This window comes from Chelonoidis abingdonii, chromosome 1, assembly GCF_003597395.2.
Source record: "Chelonoidis abingdonii isolate Lonesome George chromosome 1, CheloAbing_2.0, whole genome shotgun sequence".
Classification (NCBI taxonomy): Eukaryota; Metazoa; Chordata; order Testudines; family Testudinidae; genus Chelonoidis; species Chelonoidis abingdonii.
The window spans coordinates 86802449-86810339 of NC_133769.1; the positions used below are offsets into that span (position 1 = coordinate 86802449).

The window sequence follows — 7891 nt, forward strand, 5'->3', positions numbered from 1 at the left end:
AAAGGAAGTTCTTCTTCACACAGCGCACAGTCAACCTGTGGAACTCCTTGCTGAGGAGGTTGTGAAGGCTAGGACTATAACAGGGTTTAAAAGAGAACTAGATAAATTCATGACGATTAAGTCCATTAATGGCTACTAGCCAGGATGGGTAAGGAATGGTGTCCCTAGCCTTTGTTTGTCAGAGGGTGGAGATGGATGGCAGGAGAGAGATCACTTATCATTACCTCTTAGGTTCACTCCCTCTGGGGCACCTGGCATTGGCACTGTCGGTAGACAGGATACTGGGCTGTATGGACCTTTGGTCTGACCCAGTATGGCTATTCTTATGTTCTTATGTCAACTGGAGACTAGACTGGAACCACCAACTAATTTCGTGTAAGCCACTTAAGCCATTAAATGGCAACAGTTTCAGATTACTGGGCAATTAATCCATGCCCTAAAGGTAAAGGTCTCCATACCCTCCAAGCTAACCTGCCCCTCCCCCCCACAGCTCTCTCTCTTTCCTAATTTTACTTATTTATACTATTATACTAACTATAGTCCCAAATCTTAGGCTTTAAAATGTAAACATGCATGTCATTATCCAAACTGAATGTAAGTAGACATTACAGTTTTTTCATCCTTTCATTCAATGAGCAATGTCTGAGTTCCAATCAGTGCAGCAGGGAGACACTTTAAATCAAGTAAAAATTGTTGGTTTTGAAATCTAAAAACAACCTTTCATGAAAACTTCTGTAAACATGGCAGTATAATAAAACCAACAAAATATCTAAAACATTGGGCCTGGAGGTAGTATGCCTGTAGGGCCTGATTCTGAGAAACACAGAGATGCCACATTTCCCATTGTCAGTATTTATGGGGTGGAGACACCTCAGAATCAGACCTTTTATGTGCACTTCGGGTGAATGGGTGTCATTCTACTTTTCCTAATGTCCAGCTAAATGTAACTCACTGGCGAGTGTGTGTTACATATCTGTGCTGATCCACAGAGGACATGAGTTACTACATCCCCCTAGCTAATGAGCCTTGGCTCCTGAGCTAAAGCAGTTTTTGCTTTTATTTCTGAAGGTCTCCAGTTCAAAGCCCCCTGTTTGACAGCCAAGAGGACGGGTGTCATAAGCAATAGTAAGTGTATTATTTAGTGCTCTCACATGGTGTGCTGTACCTTATTGGCCAATTATTTTATAACTAAGGGCCATGTACTGCCCTAAATCCTCATACACAACTCCCATGGACATGAAGGAGACTTTTGTGCCATGGGTCTGACGTAATCTAGGGCCCCAAGAACTGTAGTAGTCTGACCTACACATTTTTTTTTGGAAAGCAGAATGTTGCGCTTAGCAAATGTGTGTACATTTGACTAATACGTACTGAAGCTGTACTTACACATGTAACTCCAGCAGAGTTCATTCATGAGGAAACCCATACAAGCTTACAAGTTAATCATTCTCTGAATGTCAAAAGCCAGGGCAGATTAGGCTGTACAGTGTGTTGGCTGGGCTACAAACCAGGCTGTTTTAGTATTAATAATAAACTTCTGAGGCAAAGAGATTTTTAATAGCTTTGTAGCAGCTTACTCTGCTGAGTCTGTGCAGGTATGGAGACTCTCACTCTACTGCTTGTAGGGGGGTGTCGTGGAGTTGATACACCTGTCATCCTTTGGAGCGTGGGGGTGGGGGGTGTTATGGCCCTGCACTTGCATTTGTAGGGCTGCCCCCAGTCTCAGGGCTGCATGGCCCTGTGGCCTTACTCAGATGACCCCTGAAGTCAGGGCAGCGCAGCCTGATGGCTGGAATCAGTAATGGCTCCTGCTGTCGGGGCAGTGCGGCCTAGCAGCCAGAGTCAATGGTGCTAGGGAGCTGGGCCACCACCCCATGATGAGCGGTGGCCAGGATAGGAGGGCCTGGGCCCGACCTCTCCACTGGATCCCAACCCAGGGACCTGTTGGTGGCAGGGTTGCCTGCCATCTGCTTGGTGGGGATACAACCAAAACACGCCGAGCCTGTCTCCCTGGGTCACTTCCTTCCCGACACTCAGCAGTCCACCGTCTCCAGATCTCCATGGTCTCTCCCCTTTGCATGGCGTCTTCAACCTGTGTGTAAGGGTCCGTCTCTGGTTAGCTGAACTCTGCGTCCTGGAGTGCATTGCCCTCCCCCGGGAGTCAGCAGCACACCTCTTTCTTCACCGGCAGTCAGCTCAAACTGAGCCCATCTGCCACCTTTTATATCCTGGCTCCAGTTGGAGTGTGCCCAACAGAGCCGAGGGGGCAAGAGAGAAGGGTTAATCCCGCTGCACTGGTGCGGGGTTGATACACCCTATCATGGGGGAAATAAAAATATTAAGAAAGAGAGGAGCTTTTATCTCATTGCCAAAAACAAAGAATGGTGTGGGGAACTTTTCTTTTGTTTAGTTATCTGTGTTTCAATAAAGCAGATCTTCTGCCTCTGTAAAAGTGAGATGACCAGTGCATCCCCCTCTGTGCACAATCTACACAGGATAAGAGTCTGCTACGTTATTTGTAGTACTGTAGTGCCTAGGATCCCTAGTCATAAACCAGGACCCCTTTGTGCTAGGTATTGCACAAACAGAACAAAAAGATGGTCCCTGCCCCAAAGAGCTTACAATTTAAGTGTAAGACAAGGGACAACAGATTGATACAGATGGGGCAGTAGAAGGAATTAATATTGGTCAGCATGCTAGCAGTGGTCTCAGCACCATTAGCCTAATCAATATCAAGTTTATGTAGGTATCATGGCAGATGAGTGGTCTGAGGAGGGATTTGAAGATGGAAGAGTAGTGGATTCATAGATTCATAAACTCTAGGACTGGAAGGGACCTGGAGAGGTCATCGAGTCCAGTCCCCTGCCCTCATGGCAGGACCAAATGCTGTCTAGTACATCCCTGATAGACATTTATCTAACCTACTCTTAAATATCTCCAGAGATGGAGATTCCACAACCTCCCTAGGGAATTTATTCCAATGTTTAACCACCCTGACAGGATAGGATGTTACAGAACTGTGACATAGTCTCCTTATCTCTGTTTCAGTCACCCCCATCCACCATGTTTTATGTTGTATAGTTGTTGCACATGACAAGATGTAACGAGTTTGGGGATTAGGTATGACATATGTACCCTTTCCTCTGTCCCCTCTGCTTTTCTTCCTCAAGAATTATCCCTCATGGCTCCTCAAGTCAGATTAGAGGGTGTTTAGGGATAGGGGAGAGAAACAGATGCTACCAGATCACTACATTTTGCAAAGGGGAAATAGCTTCTCCTACTTAAGGCTGCAACCTGCTCCCATTATAAACCCTTTAAAGTTTGTTTTAGCCTGGAAAATTGTCAGGTTTTCTTTGCAGGCAAAGGAAGAGAAGGTTTCTGTGAAAATTCCGTCTACAGAAATCAATAGGGGTCTGCCTGATCAGACAGTTTGAAAGACTGGGGCCTAATTTTGAATAGTCTTGTTCATCGTTTCCCTTTTATAAATCAAAATGCTGTCAACTTCCTAAAGAAAACAGTTTTTTTTTTCTGATCTCAGTCAGTCACCCTAGTTGTTACTTGTAACAACAGCAGGTAAAAATATTGACTGAAGTGTGAATTTTAAGCCGACAGTGGCTGTCTAAATTTTGGCAGATGATGTAGCAGCTTTGCGCAGTGGCAGTATCGTAGCTAATGAGGTTAATCCAAGGTGCGATTATTGCTTGCAGTGTTAGCAGTTGGGAGAGGACTGATGATTGGTAAGGTAATTTCTGCTCTCTGCAGCTCTCACTGCAGAAGGTACCATTGCCCAGTGAGGTCAAGATGACAGTTTTAATAGTGCAAAGTTAAATTAGCTTTCAACTGCTGTTTGTTGCCTCTAGGCTTCTGTCACATGTGAGAGGCACTGTATGGTAGATAACCTGAGGCTAGTACTCTTTGTGAAGTAGCAACTTGGTGGAGTAGTAACCCGTGGCAGTACTGTAACTCCAATAACAAAAGCCTTTTGAGAGATAACAAAAGGGTAACCAGTTCTTCCTGTCTGATCAAAGATACAGGTGTGAGCAATATGAAGTACTCAGACAACATAAACCCAGGATGAAATTCAAGCCTCACTGAAATGAGTGGGAATTTTGCCATTTACATTAGTGGGCTTAAAATTTACCCAGATGATTAATACAATTGATTTTTCAGTTATCTCAAAAACAGATCAAAAGAGATTATAAACAGGATTGGCATAGGAACCAAGGTTTCAGCAGTACCCTTTCTGAGTTTCATAGTATGGTAGATTCTCACTCTACTGATTGTAGGGGGGAAATACAAATATTAAGAAAGAGAGGGGCTTTTATTGCATTGCTAAAAACAAAGAAAGGTGTGGGGAACTTCTTTTTTGTTTAGTTATGCGTGTTTCAATAAAGCAGATATTCTGACTCAGTAAAAGTAAGATGGCCAGTTATACATTTCCCTCTGTGTCCAGTCTACACTTGCTTTCTGTTTCCTTGGTTTTGTAATGAATTGAATTACAATTTGTAATTGTTGGGTGAGGACTTTTGGGTTATTTGTTGCCATGAAATTTGTTTAGGTCTGTCATGTTTGTACTAACATGACTAACTCTGAGCAAAATCTGACAAGAATTTTTGGAACAGATCCACAAGCATCAGCATCACCAGGTATTAGATATTTTGCCAAAAATTAGCAAAGTTTCAAGTTATGAAATTAACTGGGGAGTTGGACAGCAATGAAACTTATAGATCAGAATTCTCTTGTTGGAATTGTAAGCAGGTGAACCTAAGGTATAAATATCAAAACCAATAACTAATTAAACTGTAATTAAAATATACCCACAACCTTGTAACTGGATCTATTAAAATGGACATTGATAAATGAAAACAGCTGATCCTGTTGAGAAAAGGTCAGTAACTCAAAGAAAAATCTCTTACCAAGGCTGTTACACATCTTTAATTCTCTTCCACCATATTTTTGTAGAAGTCCAAAGTATTGTTTTTAAACTGATCATGAGCATGTAAATGTAGTGTTACCTACATATATTGTCATTGTGAAGCCAAATTCTGCAAGAGCGATGGGCTTGTAATACCTCAGATCCTCTGTAAGATCTGAGGAGGAGCACCTGTTTTCAGGCAATAAAGTGTTTAGTTTTGTATCCTCAAAGGCACTGACAGAATCTGCCCCATAAAAGGTGAAGAAATTCTTGTACATTCTTGAATACCAATGGTGTAACCAGCACTTTGCATTTATTTACTAGGTCAGATTCCCACTGCTTTTGTGTTGGTCCAGTGACAGAAAGGAAACAGAGTTGCCATGAACTAAGAGAAATCCCAAGGAGATGAAAAGCCAGCATAAAGGGCATTTCTGGGTGTACTGGGGAGTAGCCAGAGTATAATGTGCTCCAACAGCCCCTAGACAGTGAAGCTGTCCTTAGGGGACTGCTCTGGCTGAAAGAACTTAGAGCAGCCTTTCAAGAGGGTCAAGGATCAGGGAAATGCCCTGCCGCTCCAGGTCCTATTCCTAGTGCAGAGGTGTTTTGACACTCTATACATAGTATAACAATAGCCTGAGAAGCTGTAGCAGGGTGGTCCCCTGCTCTTGCCCTGAAGGGCTTAAAGCTGCCCAGGAGGAGGGCTGTGGCTGGGGCAAGAAATCTGGGCTGATTGGAGAAAGTAGGCTCAGCTGTGGCCATGCTCCAATCAGGCCCAGCTGGCCCCTATAAGAGTCTGGGAGCCAGAAGCAGGGCTGGTGTAACCATTTAGGTGACCTAGGCAGTTGCCTAGGGCACTGGCATTTGAGGGGCGCTATTTTCTTTGTGGGCAACCATGAGAGAGTGTTAACAGTAGACGGTACATGAACGACTTGTAATACCAATTCTCTGCTATCATTGCAAAAGCATTGAATGCTGGGTGTATGCGCTCGATGTGCGCCTCTGCTCCACGGCCATCTAGTACACACAATGGTGACGGGAAAAACAAAAAGCCGACGTCTCTAGTGCTGCGTCCTATTTGTTTCTGCAAGGGCAATCCAGGAGAAAAATGTCGAAAGGACTGGTCCTCTCTGATGTTTTTCCCGGAGCAAGGAATGACTGACGACATTATACCCAGAACCCCCCGCGACCATTTAACATAGCACAGGGGCCGGGGATCAAGGAGACGGAACGGGGTGCTGAGGATCTCCCGCTAATCCCACAGTCCTCACAGTCTCGTAAAACTACTTGTGCATTCTTGCTTAGCGCCCAGTTCTGGTAGCTTGACAACACGGGGTGTCTTTTATGGTTCACAATAGGAACAGCTATTATCAGTTTCCTTCCCCTACCCCAGCACGAGAAATGAAAGTTCATAAAGAATCCTTGAGTATTATACAAGTCGGCACCCTCTTTGTAGCTGAAAGTACCAATAAGGCGAATCGCAGCACCTTGAAGAGCATTAGACTTTTGCACAGTTGGCAGTATCATAACAATGAAGTGAATCTGAGGTGTGATTAATTGCTACTTGAAAAATCCCCTTCTCTCCCTCCTTACCTGTGGTAGATGGTACAGTACTACTGTAGACAGCAGAAACTGTTTTACCTGCTCATCTCTTTTTGTTACACTCACCGTAAAATCGGCACAGAAGGATAATAATCCTGTGTAAAATTTGAAATGGAAATGGGGAATAACTCACTTGGGATCCTGAGTCAATCCTGCCCTTTATCGGTGTAATAAAAATAGTCAGTGCCAACACGAATAGGATACAGTGAAATAAAATCAGTGTAGCACCGGCACTGCTCCATGTCAGTATTCACAGAGGACCGCGCAGTAACGCAACCTTGCCTTACATGGGCTACAACAGCATGCCCCCCCCACCTCATGTTGGCATGATATTATGAAGAATGCAGAATGAGAATCACAGAGTACGTTACTGAGAGCAAATGAGGGTCGAGGAGCCACCAGGTATGACAGTCCATGCACTTCAGAATCTTTTCTTTACAAGAGAAGGAAGGGTCTGATGAAGCTCCAGCCACCCAGGTGATAAGAGAAGACAGTTAACCAGGAGCGTTCGGTACCCCATCCACTGTACAGAAAAAGGGAGTCATCCCATTTCACACTCCGGAGCCCCAGCCACCACTCAGCCAAGGGCAACTCACGGCGGCCGCTCCTCCTGGGAGGGGGCAGCAGAGCGGAACTGCTTCTTCACCACGCAGCAAGCATCGCGTCTGCCAGCAGCATTCAGTAACACAGAGGTGGACAGATTTACCAGTACGACAAGGAATTATTTATTCACTTTTTTTTTAAACCGTGCTGAGGGGGGAAAAAAACTGACGACATGTTCCGTGAACCACGCACAGACACCGTGTATTAGCTGGCAGAATTGGGCCGCGCAGCCAAAAATCAATCGTTTTCAAGAGACCGCTGTGAGACTGGTTAGCTGTGAGTCCTCATTACCCCTCCCTTCCCTCCATGACCCATACCTTTGAGTGTCTGGCTTCCCCGTTACGCGTTGTCACGCACCGCGTGTATCCTGTAGTTTATTTTTCAAAGGCTTTGCACTTTCCTGTTCTTCTAATGGAGTCTGATAAAACAGCTTTGCTCTCACCAACAGCGATGACAATCCTGCTATCTCCCGTAAGGTTCAAGTCAGGAGATACTTTTGCATTTGAACTGCATCGCCTACCGTGGGATCGAGTGGACACGTGAAAGCAGGAAATGCCACTGTAAAGCTCTCGGGGATTTCCCCTGTTTAACCGGCACTCCGCATGCCGAGTCGAATGCGACCAGAGCGTCAGTGGGTGCGACCTGTCTGCCTAAAATAATAAGCCCGTTACACAGAGATCCAGTGTATCAAGAGCACAGGTGCTCCGTGTCACGTATCACCAGGGGTTGCCGACTGCAGAAAGCGCACCTCGTGCTTTCCTCCCTCAACCTTCC

The 7891-nt window shown here is 45.0% G+C and overlaps 1 pseudogene; it reads left to right on the forward strand.

The window, feature by feature from the left end:
• Positions 1 to 3643: 3643 nt before the first annotated feature.
• On the forward strand, positions 3644 to 3705 carry LOC142046159 (U4 spliceosomal RNA; annotated as a pseudogene).
• Positions 3706 to 7891: the final 4186 nt, after the last annotated feature.